This window comes from Bombina bombina, chromosome 3, assembly GCF_027579735.1.
Source record: "Bombina bombina isolate aBomBom1 chromosome 3, aBomBom1.pri, whole genome shotgun sequence".
NCBI classification, from domain to species: Eukaryota; Metazoa; Chordata; class Amphibia; order Anura; family Bombinatoridae; genus Bombina; species Bombina bombina.
Window position 1 is genome coordinate 424,856,705 of NC_069501.1, and position 22,595 is coordinate 424,879,299.

A 22,595-nucleotide genomic window follows, 5' to 3' on the forward strand; every position below is an offset into this window, starting at 1 on the left:
ACATCAAAATGATAACATTTGGAAAAAGTATACAGAGAAAAACCATGTGACAAGCTTTGGCAAGTCTACTCAAAGGTGCCTAATTTTTAAAAGCCCACAATGTTACAACTGCTCTTGTAGAAAGAGTTATGATACACTTAGGGGGTGATTTTCCTGCACAAACTAAGCTTGTGAATCACTTTGTTTAAGCCAAGTAGCCAACGCTATCTTAGTAGATTTTTGGTCTATATTAAAAGCTGGAGTATTCGCTTTCATCTTTGACTGTTCACAGTGGGATGGCTGACCCTGAACAACATGCCAGGATCAAAATAAATTTAGTGCTGATCCCTGCACTATTGGAGTAATTCAAACTACACCTGGACAAAAAAGTCTTGAACATCAAGAAGTTTAGTTAACTTCCTATGAAAAAGAGAGATAAAGCATACATTTGAACCTTTAGGGAAAGAGGAGCAAATCTGAGAAATCTCTGTCTCAAACTAGGCTTTCAACCTTCACACTTTAAATTTAGAGATTTGAGACCCTGGTGGAAAAGAGAACCTTGTGACAATAGATCTTGTCTTAGAGGAAGAATCCATGGAAGAGATGAGAACATCTGCATTAGATCCCCATACCATGTCCTGCAGGGCCAGGCATGGAGCAATTAAGATCACAGATGCTGACTCCTTATAAGAGTTATTGCTTGGTTCAGACAGAAGAACAAACAGCGGAAACAGGTATGCTAGATGAAAATCTCATGGACATACCAAGCGTCTATCATGTGAGCCTTTGGGTCTCTTGATGTTGTTCAATACCTTGTAAATTAGGGATTTAAGTGAGAGGCCATCAGATCTTTGTTTTGTAAGCCCCATTTGATCAATAAGGGACCGAAACTGTCCTGATGTAGAGACCACTCTCTAGGATGGACCGATTGACAGCTAAGATAATAAATCTTCCAGTTGTGTACACCTGATATGTGAATTGCCGATAGGGAGAAATGATTTCTCTCTGCCTAAGACTAGAGACACTTCCTGCATGGTCAGTGGACTGCGGGTACCCCCGTTAAGGATTTATGTAGGCCACCTCTGTAATTTTGTTCAAATGTAGATAAATCTTTGACCACTGAGGTTGCATAGACAAATAAATAGGTCTCCAGTGAAAAGGGGCAAAAGGAACTGCATCTGAAGAACCACCATCTCCATGCACTGAGTTACTGATGGAAATAGAGCCTTTTGTACGACGTGACACTCCCTCTTAATCTTTACTTTGCGAAGTTCTGTCAGGAACTAGATGCATAGGAATTGAGTCTATTATGACTCTTATAAATGCTACCCTTATAGCAGGATATAATTAGCATTTAGGTACATATATTCTCTGAACATTGTCTTGAAGAAAAATAGAAGCTTGTAAGTATGAGCAATAATTAGTGACAGAGAATAGACTTGCACTAGTATGTCATCCAGATACGGTGCAACTGTAATGCCCTGAATTCTGAACACAGCTAAGATTGTACCCAACACAGAGTGGCAAACTGGCAGTGTTTTGCAGATATGCAAATCTCAGGAGCTGAAAGTGATCCTGGTGTATGGGGATGCGCTTATATGCATCATTGAGGTAAATACTAGCCATAAACTCACCCTTTTGCATAAAGGATAACATTGACAAACATGTTTAGCGTTGTTAAATCTAGGACAGAACTGAAAGTCCCTTTGGACAATAAACAAATTGGGGTGAAACCCTTGAATCTGTGGCGAAACTTGTACTGGGAATAATTATTCAAATATTCTCCAAATTCTTTTGTAAAGGCTGCCGCCTCTGAAAGATCAGTGACAACATGCTATAGGACTGCTGGTCAGTAAGGAAAACTAAGCTTCAAAGACAACAAAATCTCGATCTCTTGAAGGATAAAAATAATTAGTCCTCAAGAGGTACCCTGCTAAAATAACGGTCTTGGGCATGAATGGCGCCATTGCACTAAACTCAGTTGAGGATGCTAAAGAGTTTTGCCTCGAGAATAATATCGAAGTCTGAGTTAATATGGTTAAAAGGGACATAAAACACGTAGAGGGCATGATGACAGTAACTGGCTTAGTTTTGGGGGGATGGGGGGGAGGGCGGGTTGAGAGAGAGATTTATATAATTTTTTTTTTTTTTTTAATTTTTTGTTGTTGTGTATATAGAGACTATGAGTCAATTGCTTAAATGGCTAGTTCATTAAAATTAATTTCATGGAATGTGGGGGGTATAACCTCCCCTATCAAACGAAAAAATATCCTCAAAGCGGCAAAAAAACATAAGCTTGACATCATTTTCCTTCAAGAACTACATTTAAAAAAGGGTGAAATTGAGAAATTAAAAGTTAATTGGATTTCTAAAGTAATCGCAACCCCCTGCGAAAAATGTAAACGGGGTGTAGCAATTTTGTTAGGTAGAGAGTTCACATATACTATAGTTAAACAAGAATAAGATGCTGAAGGAAGATACATCTTGCTTCAAATAAAAATAGAGGATACTATATGGACTCTTTGTAACATATATGCGCCAAACAAGCTGGAAGTTAAATTCTGGGAGAATTTGAGCAAGATATTACTACCATATCTAGGCCAGAATCTTATAGTGGCGGGGGATATGAATAACACACTGTGCCCGGACATAGATCGATTTAAACTCCACAGGAAGGCGGCAAATTATAGAGAGGCGAAATTTTTTCGTAACTTCACCAGCACCATAAAGGTGCGGGATGTCTGGCGGATACAACACCCGGATACACGCTCATATACCTGTGAGTCCATAACCCACAAAAACTTTTCTCGCATAGACATGTTTTTGCTGGAAGAACAAATTATGAAACATAAAATAGAAACGCAGATTGCAGACATAATCATATCGGACCATGCAATCGTTAGCATAAACATAATCTTGAGCAGCCCCCCTAAAAAAGCGGTTAATAGTTTTCGGTTCCCAGGATATATGTCTAATAATGTTCATTTTTGTAATTGGCTGAAGCAAAGATGGAAAGAGTATTTAATCCAAAATGCGGAATATGTAGATAAACCGGAGATACTTTGGGAGGCGGGAAAAGCGGTGATCCGTGGTGAGATAAAAGCCTACATGGTCAAGAGAGACAGGAAGATCAGGGCTAGGGAGACTCAATTGTCGAACCAATTAAGAAATAAGTACACAAATTATCTAAGGGAACCTAGTAATGAAACTTGGGTCAAATATACAGAAGCACGCACAGAAAGGGAACATTACTTAAAAAAAAAACTGGGCACAAGAGGAACTAAAAATAAGGGCACTATTTCAGGGATATCAGGGTGTTTCTGCCAGGCATCTTGCTAAGCTGGTGAAGTTCAGGAAAAAATCAAACCAAATTTTGGCCATTAAAAGAGGAGAAAAGGTCCATACCGATGCAGCAGAAATTAGGGCGACATTCTATGATTATTATCGAAAATTATATGCCAGGGAGGAAGTGAATGTTAGACTAAAAGAACAATTTTGGCTGGGGTTGAATACTCCAAAAATTCCACAGGAAGCTATGCAGATGATTAATGCTCCTATTACTGAAACTGAAGTTTTAAATATAATAAAAAGGTCTAAATCTGGAAAGGCTCCTGGACCGGATGGTTTATCAGCAGAATTTTACAAAATTGTACCTGAGGAGATTGTTGCCACACTAACAAAACTATTTAATTACTATTTTCTAAAGAAGGGCAGGATTTCAACTTACTTTGCCGATTCGGTTGTTACACTAATACATAAAAAAGGGAAAGATCCGGAAAATGTGTCTTCATATCGTCCTATCTTTCTCTTAAATCAAGACTACAAAATTTTAATGTCTTTGATTGCAGAAAGATTAAAAAAATCAATTATTGAAATTATACATCCGGACCAGGCCGGATTTATTCCGGGCAGAAATTCTGTTCGCAATATGCGCAGGGTACTCACCACAGTGGATTATCTATATCAGGTTGCTCAGGACGCCAAGAGCTTCCGTAGGCCGTATAAGGGAACTGACGTGGCTCTAGTCACTGTAGATGCTGAAAAAGCGTTTGACTCAATAATTTGGGACCATTTATTTACTTCACTGGCAACATTTGGTTTCTCCGGCGCCCTGACCGACCTGATTAGATCGATCTATAATAAGCCAAGATCTCAATTACTCATAAATGGGGAACTCTCCCAAAACATCATTTTAGAAAGAGGCACTCGCCAAGGTTGTCCTCTTTCGCCTTTACTTTTTGATATTGCACTAGAACCATTAGCTATCTATATCAGAAATACACTTCCCCCGGTTAGGCTCGGTAAACAAAAAGTCTTAATTTCTCTGTACGCTGATGATCTTTTAATTTTTCTAGGCCATACAAAAAGCAGTATTCCCCGCTTTATGGAGATTATAAATTTATTTAGTTCATTTTCAGGTTACAAAATTAACCCCAGCAAATCTGAAATACTCTGGCTTATTAAAGATAAGACTAGTTACTCAGAGGTCTTTAAGGAGGTACAGAGTATCAGTTATCTTGGGATCAAAATCAGCAGAAATCCTAAGGACTGGTATCAACTTAATTATAAAGATCTATTCGAGAATATACAACATGAAATAGGAAAATGGAACATTTATTATTTATCTCTATCAGCCAGAATAATGGTGATTAAAACTATTATATTCCCAAAGCTTCTCTTCCTATTACAGAATCTGCCTCTTTTAATTCAAAATAAAGACATACTTAGGTATAACAGAGCATGTTCCACCTTTGTGTGGGGAAGGAAGAACCCACGAATATCTCTCAGTAAGTTAACCCAAGAAAAACAATTTGGAGGGTTTTCGTGCCCCAATATAAGGTATTATAACCTTGCTTCTCTAGTCAAATTTGGTATTGACTGGATAAGTAAGGTGGATTATGTTACATACTACGAGCTGGAAGCGGAGCTAGTGCAACCATTTGATCTTCAAGCTATTCTTCATCTCCCTTATAGGCAACTACCTAGTAATGTAAGTAGAATGATTACAATCGCAAATATTGTTCTAGGTTGGCAAAAATATTGTAAGTTGTTGGGGCAGGAGTTTCAGATTTCCAATTTCTTGCCGATTATGGGCAACCCAGGTTTTTCACCAGGTTATAATAATAAAGTGTTCCAGGAATGGAAAGTACAGGGACTGTCATACTTAGCACAATTGAGAGATCCACATTCGGGCATAATAAAATCTTATGGAAATCTGACCAGGGAATACAAACTGTCTCCCAAACATTTTTATGCCTTCTTACAAGTGCGTCATCTAATAGCTGACTATATAAAACGGTTTGGCCAGGACTGGTCTCACCCAAGCACCGACCCCGGATTAGTACTATATAAAGCTGGAATTAGATCTATAACAATCTGGTATCGATATATTATGAAACTTGAGGGAGCTGAGCATTTAAATCAGATTAAAGGAAAATATATACCATATTTTCCGGACATACAAAATAAAGATATATCAGATAGTCTTGTAAGGACTATGGAAGCAACAGACAGAGTAAACCTAAGAGAGTCACAATATAAGCTCTTAAACAATTTTTATTTAACCCCAGCCAGAATTGCCAGGTGGTCTACAAAACAGAGTATATGTCCAAAATGCCATAACCCAAATGCAGATTTGATACACTGTTTTTGGAACTGCCCGAAAATCGTACAATATTGGAGGAAAATACAGCATTGGACAAATAGAAATGTTTCATCCAAGATTGAATTAATGGCTATACATATTTTCTTTTTACATCCTGCCCAGACCCCGAGTGATAGACAGTTCATTAACTTAACGATTTTGTTAGCCAGGAATTTAATATGTAAAGACTGGAAACAGAAAAAGTCTCCTTCGATAAAAGAATTTCAGAATCAAATGAGATCGCAGATTATTCTAGAGCAAATAGGACTCAAAAAAGGGGCAGATAAACAAATAGGGTCATTTTTTAAGAAATGGAAAAATTACATATGCAGATTACCATTACCATTACAACAGCAGATTATAACCCCATTCCAAGATACTCTCCCCTTTTTGAACATGATAGTATCTGGGTCTCTCCCTTTGAACTGGGCGAGATCCAGATAAAAACTCAAAGTTAGCAAGAAGGGGGAGGGGAATAGTAGGTAGAAGAATATTTCCTTTTTTTTTTTTTTTTTTTTCTCTCTCTCCCCTCTCTCTCTCCAGCCCTCTCTCCCTTCCCTCCTGGATTGGATGGGCCGGGTTCATAATTAGGTGCCAGGAATTAAAACTTAAGTAATTAGTGCTTTATTATCGTTTCTATAGTTTGTGACATTTCTCCAATGAAGGTAGCACTGGACAGGATATTTTATTGTATATAATCCTGTATATATAATTTCAAGAATCTGTTCAGACTGTATGGATTTCCTTATATTTTTCTTTTTTATGTATATGATGTTTGAAATTATTATGTGTATGAATCTGTTCCACATTCTCTTAAAAAATAAAATAAACAGATATAAAAAAAAATAAAAAAAATAATTAGTCCGGATAGTTTTTTTTTTTTTGTGAATCTTAAAATATATAAACATATGCATAAGTTTAGTCAAAATTATAAATATGTACATGACATAAGCATCTGTATGTAGTATATATGTAAGCATACACACATATTTAGCCTGTCATGTGGCCTTACTGGCTAGAGAAGCACCACATATAGACCAAAAGGTACACAGATATTTGTAAATTCATGTCCAGAATAAGCAGCCTTTGTATACTTACAAAGTGGATAAACAATGTACATTGTTAATGAAAATATTCATAATTAATGTTCAGTATCTGAATGATAAACATATGTGCATACATATAAATTGCTCATACAATAAGTGTAAAAGAGATACCAAAAATCTTATCTGTAAAGGATCTTCAGAGTTAATGAAAATATTCATGATCAACGTCCAGTATTGCATAATATAACCTTTGTACATAGAAATAAATAGGTATAAAAGAGACACCAATAGATATTATCTCTAAAGTATCTCCACTATTGTACTAAAATACAGAGAAATTTTGTTGACTGCTTTTGGAATTAAACATGTATGAAAGGTATATAACTAGAGGAGCATATATGATATTATTGTGTACACTAACAGCATATAATATATAGTGTTGCATATCTACAGAGACAAAAGTTCTGCCTATGTAAAAAATATTATATGTGTTACTACACATGCAATAAACAAACAGCTACTAGAGATTTGCATCTAATAATATTGTACAAGAAGCTTATCAGTGCAAATACCATTCCAAAGAGTATACATTTTTACAACAGTATATAAAACTGCTGACATACAAACTATCTGTTTACAGCCCTACAATGCTTAACTGACTTATAAAGAAGTATTAATAGCGCGGATAGTTATAATAAATAATGGCACCATATGTCATTATGTTTAGTACAATCGATAAAAGAAAATTTATGCTTACCTGATAAATTTGTTTCTTTTTAGACATGATGAGTCCACGGATTTCATCCTTACTTGTGGGATTACGCCTCCTGGTCAGCAGGAGGAGGCAAAGAGCACCACAGCAGAGCTGTATATATATAGCTCTTCCCTTCACTCCCATTCCAGTCATTCGACCGAAGTTAGGAAGAGAAAGGAAAAGCCAAGGTGCAGAGGTGTCTGAAGCTTAACCAATTAATAACCTGTCTCATAGAACAGGGCGGGCCGTGGACTCATTGTGTCTAAAAAGAAACAAATTTATCAGGTAAGCATACATTTTCTATTCTTTTTAAAGACACGATGAGTCCACAGATTTCATCCTTACTTGTGGGATACAATACCAAAGCTATAGTACACGGATGAAAAAGGGAGGGACAAGACAGGGAACCTAAACGGAAGGCACCACTGCTTGAAGAACCTTTCTCCCAAAAATAGCCTCAGCCGAGGCAAAGGTATCAAATTTGTAAAATTTAGAAAACGTATGAAGAGAAGACCAAGTTGCAGCCTTGCAAATCTGCTCAACAGAAGCATCATTTTTGAATGCCCATGAGGAGACAGCAGCCCTAGTGGAATTGGCCGTAATTCTTTCAGGTGGCTGCTGTCCAGTAGTCTCATATGCAAAACGGATGATACTCCTCAGCCAAAAGGAAAGCGAGGTAGCCATAGCCTTCTGACCCTTACGTTTCCTCGAAAAATTGACAAATAAGGAAGACAATTGACGGAAGTCCTTAGTCGCTTGTAAGTAAAACTTTAAAGCACGGACAACATCCAAATTGTGTAGCAGGCGTTCCTTCTGAGAAGGATTAGGACACAAAGAAGGAACAACAATCTCCTGATTAATGTTCTTGTCTGAAACAACTTTAGGAAGAAAACCAAGTTTAGTACGTAACACTACCTAATCCGAATGAAAAATAAGATGAGAATTATATTGTAATGCCGAAAGCTCAGATACTCTTCGAGCAGAAGAAATAGCAACCAGAAATAAAACTTTCCAAGATAATAACTTAATATCTATGGAATGCATAGGTTCAAACGGAACCCCTTGAAGAACCTTAAGAACTAAATTCAAACTCCAAGGAGGAGCAATTGGTCTAAACACAGGTCTGATTCTAGTCAAAGCCTGGTAAAAAGATTTAACATCTGGAATATCCGCCAGACGCTTGTGTAACAAAATAGATAAAGCAGATATCTGGCCCTTTAAGGAACTTGCTGATAACCCCTTCTCCAGTCCTTCTTGGAGAAAGGATAAAATCCTAGGAATCCTAACTCTACTCCATGAGTAGCCCTTGGATTAACACCAATAAAGATATTTGCGCCATATCTTATGGTAAATTTTCCTAGTAACCGGCTTACGTGCCTGAATCAAAGTATCTATGACCGAATCAGAAAAACCTCGCCTGGATAAAATTAAGCATTCAATCTCCAAGCAGTCAGCTGCAGAGAAACTAGATTTGGGTGATGGAAGGGACCTTGAATGAGAAGGTCCTTCCTCAATGGCAGCTTCCATGGTGGCAGAGATGACATGTCCACCAGATTGGCATACCTGCGAGGCCACACAGAAGCAATGAGGATCACCGACGCCCTCTCCTGTTTGATCCCAGCAATCACCCGGGGAAGGAGCGCAAATAGGGGGAATAATTATGCTAGGCTGAAAGAGCAAGGCACTGCCAGAGCATCTATCAGTTCGGCCTGGGGATCCCTGGACCGTATCTCGGAAGCTTGGCATTCTGACGAGATGCCATGAGATCCAATTCCGGTCGGCCCCATCTGAGAATCAGGTTGGAGAATATTTCCTGATGGAGTTCCCACTCTCCCGGATGAAATGTCTGTCTGCTCAGAAAATCTGCTTGCCACCCCTGGGATGTGGATCGCCGACAGATGGCAAGAGTGAGCCTCCGTCTACTGAAATATTTTTGCTACTTCGATCAACGCTAAGGAACTCCTTGTTCCTCCCTGATGATTGATGTAAGCCACCGTCGTTATATTGTCTGACTGGAATTTGATGAATTGGGCCGAAGCCAACTGAGGCCAAGCCCGAAGCGCATTGAATATCGCCCTCAGCTCCAGAATGTTGATGGGAAGGAGAGACTCTGCCTGAGTCCATACTCCCTGGGCCCTTAAAGAGCCCCAGACTGCTCCCCATCCTAAAAGGCTGGCATCCATTGTCACAATCACCTATGAAGGTCTGCGAAAGCATGTCCCCTGGGATAGATGATCCAGAGACAACCACCATAGAAGAGAGTCCCTCGTTTCCTGATCTAAGGTTATTAGAGGAGATAAATCTGTATAATCTCCATTCCACTGCCTGAGCATGCCTAGCTGCAGAGGCCTGAGATGAAAACGAGCAAACGGAATGATGTCCATTGCCGCCACTATCAGTCCGATTACCTCCATACACTGAGCCACTGAAGGCCGAGCATTGGACTGAAGGGCTCGACATAAACTCAGAATTTTTAACTTTCTGAGCTCCGTCAGAAAAATTTCCATGGATAAAGAGTCGATTAGAGTTCCCAGGAAGGGCACCCTTGTCTGCAGAATTAAACTCTTTTCCAGATTTACCTTCCATCCGCGAGTTCTCAGGAAGGATAGCACAATGTCGGTATGGGACCTTGTTAGTTGATATGACGCCTGGATTAGAATATCGTCCAGGTAAGGCATCACCGCAATTCCCCGCAGTCTTAGAACCGCCAGTAGAGACCCCAGAACCTTTGTGAAAATTCTGGGCGCCATGGCCAGACCAAAGGGAAGAGCCACAAACTGAAAATGTTTGTCCAGAAAGGCAAACCTCAGGAACTTGTGATGGTCTCTGTGGATAGGAACATGAAGATATGCATCCTTTAAATCCACTGTCATGAATTGACCCTCCTGGATCAATGGAAGAATGGTTTCCATCTTGAAAGATGGAACTCTGAGAAACTTGTTTAGACTCTTGAGGTCTAGAATAGGTCTGAAAGTTCCCTCTTTTTTGGGAACTACAAACAGATTTGAATAAAACCCCTGTCCCTGTTTTGGAACGGGACAGATTATTCCCATGTAAGAGAGGTCTCCTACACAACATAAGAACGCCTCTCTTTATCTGGTCTGCAGATAATCGAGAAAGGAGAAACCTTCCTCAGGGGGAAGAATTTCTGAACTCCAATTTGTATCCCTGAAACTATTTCTATTGTCCAGGGATCCTGAACACCTCGTTTCCAAGCCTGGATGAAGAAGGAAAGTCTGCCCCCTACTAGATCTGGTCCCGGATCGGGGGCAAACCATTCATGCTGATTTGGAAGCAGCAGCAGGCTTCTTGGATTGTTTACCCTTGTTCCAAGACTGGCTGGGTCTCCAGGTAGACTTGGTTTGCGAATAGTTCCCTTCCTGCTTAGAGGAAGAAGAAGGGGGGATTCCCTTGAAATTTCGAAAGGAACGAAAATTACTCTGTCAACCTCTCTGTTTGGATTTTTTATCCTGAGGGAGGAGATGACCCTTGCCTCCCGTGATGTCAGAAATAATTTCAATCAAGTCAGGTCCGAACAGGGTCTTCCCCTTGTAAGGAATAGATAGAAGTTTTGACTTGGATGATACATCCGCAAACCAAGGCTTCAACCATAAGGCTCTGCGGGCTAAGATGGAAAACCCCAAACTTTTAGCCGCTAATTTAGTAACCTGCAGAGAAGCATCAGTAATAAATGAATTAGCTAATTTAAGAGCTTTAATCCGATCCTGTATCTCTTCCAAAGAAGTCTCAGTTTTAAGAGATTCTTCCAGAGCATCAAACCAATAAGCAGCCGCACTGGTAATTGTAACAATGAAAGCCGCCGGTTGTAATAGCAACCCTTGGTGAACATAGATCCTCTTAAGGAGACCCTCCAACTTCTTATCCATAGGGTCTTTGAACGTACAACTATCCTCAATGGGTATAGTAGTCCGTTTGGTCACGGTAGAAATATCTCCCTCCACCTTAGGAATCGTCTGCCAAGAGTCCCTAATCGCATCCGCTATAGGGTACATTTTCTTAAAAAACGGGAGGAGAGAAGGGAATACCTGGTCTCTCCCATTCCTTAGCATTAATTTCTGAAGTTCTCTTAGAAACTGGAAACACATCAGAGTAAGCAGTACTCAATTTTTCTGGTGGAACCACTATTGAATCACAGTCGTCCAAAGTCACCAAAACCTCCCTCAGTAACAGTCGGTGGTATTCAAACTTAAATCTGAAAGAAACAACTTCTGAATCCGTAAGCGGTAAGGCACTTCTTGAATCAGAGAGTTCACCCTCAGATAGGACCTCCATACCCTCCAACTCAGAGCCTTGAGAGGGTAAGTCTGAGATCGCCATCATAGTGTCAGAAGCTGCACTAACCACGTAGTTGTCCTTCCTTTTACGCTTGCCTTGAAATATGGGTAAGGCAGATAACGCATCGGAAAGTGTAGAGGACATAACTGTTGCTATGTCCTTTAACGTTATCGCAGCAGAGATTGGAGAAGTACATGGCGCCGCTTGAGAGGGCGTTAAGGGCTGTGACGCTTGGGGAGAAAGCTGCGTCATACTCTGCATCTCATCGGTAGACTCCTGAGAAGCATTAGCTTTGGGCAACCTTTTATCAAAGAAAATTTGTTCTCTACAGTGTAAGGCCCTCTCAATAAATGAGGGACAAAAAGTAACAGGAGGTTCCACATTGGCATTCAAACACATGGCACATGTAACACTCTGGATATCTTCCGAATCTATGATAACAAACAGTAAAGAAAAAAAAAATGGTCTTGGCTTCTTTAAATGATGTAGTCTCTAATTTATGGCCCAAGAAAAATCTTTATGTGTACATACTTTAATATAAACACTTGTCAATACTTCCTGAAAAATAACAGGATACTGTGCCTTTAAAAAATAAAACGTCTAATAATTTTTCTGCACTGAATAATCTAGCCAATTTCTATGCAATTCGTTTTAACTAAAATAAATAAATAACACCTCTTCGCCTCAACAGCTCTGCTGAGGCGCCTACCTGCCCCCACTGTACACCGACCACTCTAGCAAAACTCCTGATCGAGTCTAAAGAAACGCTAAAGATCGCCTGCTTAGCTAACCATGCGGTCTTAGCGGAACACTTGACATGCGATGAGGATCAGTGAACAGCGGAGTAGTAATCACTGCGCGGCTTCTCTGACTGAAGCGCGCAAAAGTTAACCCCGCACTTGGTGGGCATCGCTCAAAACCACCAGGCTAAGATTATAGTAAAAATACCTAATCGCCATTTATACACACACAAACGTATCCCATAAAAAAAGCATAGCCCTGTACCGGAGCCCTTTCTCCGGTCAGATATAGCCCCAGCGTCTTGCCCACAGCACCTATAACCAGTGACTGGCAGGAGAGCTCTCTTACTGCAAAGAGCCCATGTCCCCCTAGTCTCAGCATGACTGCAGTAACAGCATCGGTTATCATGACCCTGTAAAACCATATGTTCTGTTCAATAGGGGAGCCCTTCCCAAGAGAGCCCATGTTCCCCACATATGATAAATAAGTGCATAGTCGATTCTGAGATACTATATGGCCCAGAAAATAAAGACTGCACTTACCTCGCTGCTGTGCGACAGCATGACAGTTCCCACAGGATCCAGTGGTCTTCTCCCTCCAATAGCCCTGTGGACACAGATAGGGCCTTAGTTAATATCTGCTAAGACCATCATCAGAAGGACAGCACTCAGTATGGGAGGCGTAGTGAGTTGTGTCCCACCAGTACCAATTGCTTTAAAGCCACCTGTAGCTCTACTCTAGAGGCTGACAAGGAATACGGCTACACCCTATAATAAAATAGCACTCACTGGTACCATTTTAAAAATAAACTCTTGATTGAAGAATCTAAACTAACACCTCACTTTACCTCTTCTATCACTAACACAGGCAAAGAGAATGACTGGAGTGGGAGGGAAGGGAGGAGCTATATATACAGCTCTGCTGTGGTGCTCTTTGCCTCCTCCTGCTGACCAGGAGGCGTAATCCCACAAGTAAGGATGAAATCCGTGGACTCATCGTGTCTTTAAAAAGAAATCACATTTTATAGTACATTGTGTACATTATAGGTCACATAAGAATATGCTGAGGTGTACAGCTGCCTAAAGGTTTTTTTTTATTTTTTATTTTTTTTATTCATTGCATATAAAGAAGTACAAAGATTCAAAAAAAGCCAGTTACAGTCTTGCATGGCACATGATAATGCACAATATATACATGTATAACAATAAAGCATACCTAAAACCACAAGAGTTTCAAAACTCATTTGTTCCAGTGTCTAAAAATAATAGCTTTTTACTGTCATATTGTGATTTAGTTTTTTTCCTTTATACTATAATAAATAGTAACTTTGTGGATCAACAAACACATACAAAGCAAAAACAAAAAACAATTAAAAAAAACAAAAAAAACCCCGCCCTCCCGAACCGGCCCAACCGTCTACGTCCCTGCCAACCCCCACACCCTCACTCGTTGTCCTCCACCCAGCTTCCAGGAAAGCGGCCTGCATATATATTTGTCAGGATAAACTCAGATTCACAAAATGGTTTTATCACCTTTCTTTGGCTTGCCAAAGGCAGAGACATAACAAAATTCTCCCACTTCTTAAAAAAGATGGGTAGATGATCTTCTTGTGGGTAGGGTATATTAAATTGTTCTGTAGCAAGTTGGCTTAATAAAGCGTTTTTAAAATGAGATATCTTGGGCGCTTCTCGCGCCTTCCATAATTTGGAAGGGTGAGATTGCGTCCCGTTAATATAATTGTGTTTGAGACTGTAATTTTTGGAAATACCTTGATATTTTACCAAGAAAAAAATCTCAATGGGCTTCAGTTCATAATCCAACTGTAGGATTGTATTCATCCAATAGATTATCTTCTTCCAATATTGGAAAATTTTGGGACACGCCCACAGACAATGAAATAAGTCAGCCTTTATTGCAGAACATCTAGAGCAGAGGATACTAGTTTTATACCATTTGGATAACAGACCCGGTGTAAGATACCTCTGAAGGCCTATTTTAATTTGAGATTCTCTCCATACGGTTGGAACTCAACTTTGTTGTGCTATTTTAAAACTACCGATAATAGTCTGATCATCTATACCCGGGAAATAGGGAGACCATTTTAATGTCATATCAATGACCTGGGCATTAGATGGTTTTTGCATTATAAGTATAATGATGAAATTGCGTACACTCCTGACGCATAGTTGGTTATCCTAACCTGAATGTCCCCTAATGACCAATTATTTCCATAGTTATAAAGTAGCTCTTGAAGATAATGCCTAACCTGCAGATAAGCATAAAACTCACGTGCCCCCAAATCAAAATTTTCCGCTAATTCTGCAAATGTTATTGGGAGTCCTGTGTTTCCCAGGATCTGCTCCATACATTTCAAACCTTTTAATTCCCATTCCTTGAAAATCTGATTTGACAGCCCTGGTGTAAAGTTAGGGTTGCCACAAATAGGTAAATAATTTGAAACGTGTGTTAGGCAATCTAGGTTACTACACAGTTTCTGCCATGCCACTATGACATTCTTGATCATAGACAGATAGAATATATTTGAGGGAAGTGAGGTCAATGGACAATGCAGTAAAGCCTTTAAATAAAAGGGAGCCACCAACCTTGATTCCCAGATGAAAGAGGAGATTTGCTCTTTTTCCGTTACCCAGTCTATCGCAAATCTGGCAAGATTGTAAGCCTGAATACTGGGGAGAGCGAGCCCCGCTGCCAGCTTATTATTCATAAGTCGTTGACATGCAATCCGTGGTTTAGAACCTTTCCATAGAAAACTCGAACATGCTTTATTATACTTAGCAATGTCCTTTTTATGCAGAAATAACGGAATATTATGCAAAATATATAACAATTTAGGAAAGACAACTGTCTTAATCAACATCACTCGGGCCGAGAGGGATATAGGCAACGCTGACCAATCCTTGAGTTGTTTACAGCATTGTACAAGGCAATACACATAATTTGCTTTATACCACTCCGTCGGATTACTCGATAATCGTAAACCTAAATATGAGATTTGTGGAACTTCTAGAAACGGATGCTCTATAATGAGTGTAGGTTTTTTATATAACCATAATAGTTCTGATTTAGTGGTGTTTATCTTGTATCCTGAGATCTCCCCAAAATCTAGAATAATACCTTGCAAGATTGGTAATGAGATCCTAAGATTCGATATAAATAAGAGCAGGTCATCCGCGTAAAGAAGCAAAACAAGTTTCTCACCGGCTAGTGAAATGCCCGCCAGCCCCTGGCGCAGTAATATAGCCAAAGGCTCTAAGCTGATGTTGAATAAAAGAGGGGAGAGTGGACAACCCTGCCTAGTTCCTCGGTGCATAGTAAATCGTTTTGATATCACATTATTAACAATCACCGCAGAGGTAGGGGCGCTATAAATTGATCGAATGTAATCATTAAACCGTCCAGACAGACCAAATTGATCTAGGGAGAAGAACAAGTGATCCCAGCTGACCCGATCAAAGGCCTTCTCCGCGTCGACCGTTAATATAGCTTTGTCTGTAATCTTATGGTGGTTGGAGAGCGCATATCCATTCCAATAAGACTCAATGAGTATTAGCAGTTTCCGCATATTTCTCACCGGATTCCGACCTGGCATGAAACCTGATTGATTCCCGTGAATTATGTTACCAATACATGGTTTCAGGCGGTTAGCTAAAATAGCAGCTAGAAGCTTATAATCAGTGTTAAGGACTGATATAGGTCTATAGGAGTTAGGTAACTCAGGATCCTTACCCTTTTTCAGGATTAGTGAGATATTTGCTGCAGCAAAATACTGGGAAGCTCTAAAATTTCCAGAAAAGTATTGATTATACAATTTATTCAGTATAGGTACCACCAACGGTTCTAAAATTCTATAAAATTCAATTGGAAAAGAATCCGGCCCTGCTGCTTTATTAGGTTTCGCATGTTTAATTGCTAATACTATCTCCTCTTCAGAAATGGGAGCATTGATAAGATCCCTCATTTCCTCAGATAATTTTTGGACCTTAATCCTTTCCCAAAATTCTCTTTTCTTTGTTGAATTTGGAGACTCTGATTTATACAGATCTTGGAAGAAATCAAAGAAAACTCTTTCAATATCCGGATGGTTGGTGTACCGGGATGCGCCCTGTTTAATTGCAGAAATAGCATGCCGTGGGGAAGATTTAGCTAACCTAGCCAAAAACTTTGCCGATCTCCCTGTATATCCTCCATATATAGCTTTTAGTCTAATATCCTCCTGAACACTGTTTTGCTTGATGTGTATATCTCGCAATGACTTGGCTCTTACATATAACCCCCAGCAAAGCTTGGAGGGATAATTAATATAAGCTCTATAGGTGTTCTTGACTTGATTAGCCAGCTGCCTGCCGACCTGAGTGTATTTCTTTTTCCAAGACACCATGTAGGATTTTATCTCCCCCCGGAGAACCACTTTAGAGGCTTCCCAAAATACTTAAATTTTAACTAAGTAGTTCCTATGATTCTTAGAATAGTCTGCCCACTTCAATCGTAGCCAATTTTGGAAGCTCGTATTATTATTTAGATATTTGGGAAAGAAGATATGGTTACCACCATAATTCCTTAAAACCGGGTTACACACCAGCGAAATGACAGCGTGATCAGAAATTGTAATGTCCGCAATTCTAGAAGACCAATTCCAACTAAGGAGAGAATATGAAATAAGGAAGTAGTCGATCCTGGAAAGTGCCTGCTGTGCTTGTGACATGCATGTGAATGTACGACTATCAGGGTTCTGTATTCGCCATATATCAACTAAGCCCAGCTGTGCGCAAAACTTATGGAAGATTCGCACCTTCCTGCATCTGACATTAAGCAACCTTTTTTTAAATTATTCAGCGTAGCGTCTGCAAGTAAATTGAAATCTCCAGCTATAATTAAGTTACGACCTATAAATTTGTGTAACTTAACTGTTAGGACTGACCAAAAGTTATAATCTATTTGATTAGGCCCATAGATGTTACATATTATATAGCGTATCTTATTAACCTCAATTTCCAGGATTAAAAACCGGCCCTCTGGGTCTGCTTCAATATGATCCATATGGTATTCCAAATTCTTACTCAATAATATAGCTACCCCCCTCTTTCTAGAAGGGGACGGAGCTGCAACAACCTCCCCAACCCATTTCGATTTAAGTTCGGGAATCTCTAGGGGCTTAAGATGTAATTCCTGGAGCAAAACTATGTTGGGATTAAATTTTCCCAGGTGTTTGATTATGGACTTGCGTTTGATTGGGGAAGTTATACCCCCCACATTCCAGGATAGTAAGTTTAGTTTAGGACCCATCGGTTTTTAACCATATCTTGTGTGTGATGTGGTGGCGACAGATGAACAAATCTGGCAGGCCGGGTCGGAAAAAGGGTGCGAGAGAAGAGAAAAAAAAAAGAACCAAGACAGTCTTGACAATAGTACATCTTTTCTGATTGCATAACAGTCCCACATCAATTATAGCAACACTCAGTTATTACTCATTTATGGTACCCCCTCCTCTCTGCAGAAAGTCTCTGCTTCCACAACGTTGTTTAATGTGAGGGATTTGCCTTCTCTCACTACTTCCAACTTCGCAGGATAAATCAGTTTGATGTTATAATTTCCCTTCTGTAGTCTGCCATAGAAAAAAGACATATCTCTTCTCTTGGCCAGGGTTTCTGATGAGAAAGCCTGAAAAATTAGTAGTCTATGAGAGCCTAATACAAAAGGATTACATTTTCTGTAGTACTTAAGATTTAACATCTTACCCTGAAAATTGATAAATTTAAATATCACTGGTCTGGGTCTATTACCCTCATTAGGTTCTCTGCGAAACCCTATCCTATGAACCCTCTATCTGGAAGGGGGTAGTAGGCGCTGGAATCTGCAAAGCCTGAGGTAGAGTTATAGAAACAAAGGCCATCAAGTCTTGAAATTCTGATGTTTCTGGAAGGCCTATCACTTTCAAATTATTTCGTCTTGAGCGATCCTCAAGATCTTCAATCTTAGCTTGTAAAGTTATAATCGTTTTTCTATGCGAGTCTATAATAGGCTCTTGTATATTAAGTCTATCCTCTAAATCAGAAATTCTGTTTTCGGCTTCCTCCAGCCGTGTCGAAAACTGTCTAACTTCCTAAAGGTTTTCTAATCTGAACCCTTAGTATTAAATGATTACACCTCTGTGTAAGTACAGCATGTAGTGCATTATTTGCAGAGGGTGTATATACAGTAAAGAGTATAAAACTCAAAAATTGCCATAAATAATATATGCTGACATAGCCTTGCTAGCTATTCTTATACTCAGGGGTAAATTGAGTAGGTCCTGAGCAACAAAGACAGTACATAATTCCTTATAGGAAGTAAAAAGGCTGTGACTGAATTAAATGTACAATCTGAGGTAAATATCTCTCACAGAGTGATTGAACTTACCTAATGGAACAAGCTTGAAAAACACATGTAATGTATGTACAGGGATGGTTATCGGGAAATTTTCCCCTAATGTTTTACATGTTTTTAGTGTGGACAAAATGACATTTTGTGTCATTATGTGTCATGAAGAGAGCAAGCTAAACCCCCTGGCTATGCTGTACCTGTGTCAGAGTAACTACAAATAGCCTCTGGGTTGTGTAAAGTCACTTACCTTACGTAGCACCCCTCCACTGGCTTACCAGGCATGTCAAATCCTTTGCAATGCAACTGTAGCAGTATCCAGTAGAGAGCCAATCCAGTGCAGGTATCGAGTACCGCAGAGGATTGCAGTAGGAATACCCGAGTCCTTAAGGGGGAGGCTAGAGACGAGTCACTGCGACGCCTGAGGGTAGTTATGGCTAATGTCCTGTTAGGGAAATGCTGTGCACATAACAGAGTATTGATATGTCCCTGTATCATTCAGCTGCTGTGAAGGAGTCTTTTCGGTCTTCTTTGTAAATGATACTCCCCATGGACTCTGGGTCTCACATAGATCTGAGCTCCAAATTTGTAATCCATAAGCAAGTAACTGGAACAACCTACATTCTCAACCATCTCCTACGAGGCCAAGAACAAAACTAAGAAATAGAAGGGAGGTGGGAGGAATTTTAAACTCTGATATGGGTTCTTGACCTCGTCCTAGTGCCGGGAAATATATCCCATATGTTATGGAGGACTGTGGACCATCATCATTTTACAAAAGAAATTTGTATCTTTCCATCTAAAAGAAAATGTTTTAAAAGTATTTTTTGTTGTTGTTATTTTTTTTAATGGATGTTGCTGTGCTGAATAAAAGTTTTATGTGGAAGTTCTCCTTATCATCCAGTGATTTGGAATCACAGGATTCAGTTCTACATAATCAAGCACTTCTGGTTAATTTCATTTCAAATTTAAATAAATTTAGCCATGAAAAAAACAAAGAAAAAACCCCCATTTTTTAACTCAAGTACAAAGTCCGTTTAACTCTTGCAAAAAAGTTAAACGCATAGTTAAAGTCACATGCGACTGGCAATGCACTACTGATTTGGAGTGGATTAATGACTGTGTTTAACCCCTGCCTCTGCATTGATGCAATAATTAAGTTATATAGCTTACAGCATTTCAGTATTGATCCTTTATGCCCCTTTAAACAAGCTAAGGGGAAAGCCCATGTTTCTAAACTTAATATGGAAACATCCTATACTTCTGTGCAGTTTATATCAATCATGGGGTTAATTTATCAGCATGTGACCAGTCCATCTATAATTACGCATCAATGTCAGTGCTCTGATACATTTTCATATTTAAAAGGGACATTCTAGTCAAAATTAAACTTTCATGAATCATATAAGGCATCCAATTTTAAACAACTTTCCAGTTTACTTTTATCATCAAATTTGCTTTGTTCTCTTGGTATTCTTTGTTGAAAGCTAAACCTAGGTAGGCTCATATGCTAATTTATAAGCCCTTGAATGTCATCTCTTCCCAATAAAACGGAAATCAATCATTAAACTATTAGGAACATACAAACCGCAAATAGTGATGTTACAAGAGACACACCTGCCTGAGAAAGAAGCTGTTAAATTAAAAATAAAATGGGTAGGCGAGGTAATATTGTCTGACTATGATAAAAGGAAAAATGGGGTGGTAATATTAATAAATAAATTACTAACATATAAAATAATTAAAAAAATAATAGATCCGCTAGGCAGATTCTTGATTATCCATATTGAAATTGATAGAAAATTGTTTATTTTGTGTAATGTATATGGCCCGAATAAAGTAGATTGGCAATTCTGGGATACACTAGCAGGGAAACTAATGGCTTATAGAGACCAAGATTTGATTATAGGGGGAGATTTCAATTTGGTTTTCTCGCCTAATTTAGATAGGTTAAGTAGTAAATGTAGGGCTAGAAGAGACAGAGAATCACGAATCTTACATACATTTTGCCATAAAACTGGAACAAAAGACATTTGGAGACTTCAAAATCCAGATAATAGAACCTTTACATGTATCTCCCAATCACACCAGACGTTTTCAAGGATTGATATGTTCCTAATAACTGATATGACGGGTAAGAAAGTAAGGGCAGAAATAGGTGACATTAAGCTATCAGACCATGCTGTAATTCTATTAGATTTAGAGTTAAAAACGTTCCAAAAACAAGCTAGCAATGACGTATTTTTTCCCAAATATTTAGCAAAAAATGCTAGTTTTCAGAATTGGCTGAAGAGCAAATGGCAAGAGTATGCATTACATAATAGGGCATATGAAAACAAATCCGAAATATTTTGGGAATGTGGTAAAGCAGTACTAAGAGGGGAGGTAAAGGCATACCTTTGCAAAAGTAAGAAAAAAAAGAAACAACAGGAGGAACAGCTTTCCAATGCAGTAAGGAACAGTTTTAATGCATATATAGCCCACCCAAAGAGAATGTTTTGGGAGAAATACATAAATTTAAAGACCCAGAGAGACCTACTTATAAAGCAAAATATGATTCAGGAAGAAATGCGTATAAAAGCACTATACGGTGGCTTCAGGGGAAGGTCAGCCAAATATTTAGCCTCTATAACCAAAAGTAGAACTAAAAATAACATAGGGGCAATTAAACAAGGGTCACATAGAACTACCTCAAATAAAGAGATACAGAAGATTTTTGTAGAATTTTTTAAGAATATATATACAGCAAGGACAACCAATACAGAGACCAAAAAGATATTCTGGAAGAAGGTAAAATTACCTAAATTGTCACAGTACATAATGGAAAGTATTAATGCACCAATCTCATTAATCGAAATAGAACAAGGGATAAGAAAGCTCAAAGGCAATAAAGCACCAGGGCCTGACAGACTACCGGCGGAATTTTATCAAATATTAGTAGAAGAAATAACCCTGGTCCTATATAATGTATATAATGGCTATTTTCTATATCAGAAGCAATGCTCTTCCAGCTTTGCCGCGTCCAACATCTCACTCATCCTTAAAAAAGATAAAGACCCAGAAAATCCAGCATCTTACCGTCCAATTTCATTATTGAACATAGACTATAAGTTATTGACTTCCATAATTGCTAACCGATTAAAACCCTATATATCAGATATCATTCATGACAATCAAACGGGTTTTATGCCTGGGAAAAACCCTGTTAAAAACATTCGGAAAACAATGTTGATAATAGAACATATACAAAATAAAATCAAGAATGACACAGGAGGTGGGATGTTGGACGCGGCAATTTTAGCTGTTGACGCTGAGAAAGCATTTGACTACATTAGCTGGGACCATTTATTTACAACCCTAGATAAATTCGGATTCAAAGATATTATAAATGTAATAAAAATCCTATATAACAATCCGATGTCAGCGGTAGTAGTCAATGGTTTAACATCTGAAAAGTTTAGGTTACAGAGAGGGACACGTCAGGGTTGCCCCCTATCCCCCCTGTTATTTAATCTATCGATCGAACCTTTTGCAATTCGTTTAAGAGAATGCCTGTCAGGAATTATTATTGGTGATCAAAAAATGGTGCTTTCGCTCTAAGCAGACGACCTACTAGTATACCATTATTATTAGAAGAAACGCAGTTATTTAGCGAGATATCAGGCTACACGATTAATTATGGGAAATCAGAATTGTTATGGTTAAAGAAGCCCCCGAAGTTGAAAGGGCCACTACCTTTTAAAGAAAAAAAGCATAT

The 22,595-nt window shown here is 38.9% G+C and overlaps 1 protein-coding gene across 1 annotated transcript in view; it reads right to left on the reverse strand.

The window, feature by feature from the left end:
* The window catches only part of DDX20 (DEAD-box helicase 20), a 73,745-nt gene that overhangs the window by 18,005 nt on the left and 33,145 nt on the right, over positions 1 to 22,595 (reverse strand). The gene's annotated exons all lie outside the window — the stretch shown is intronic.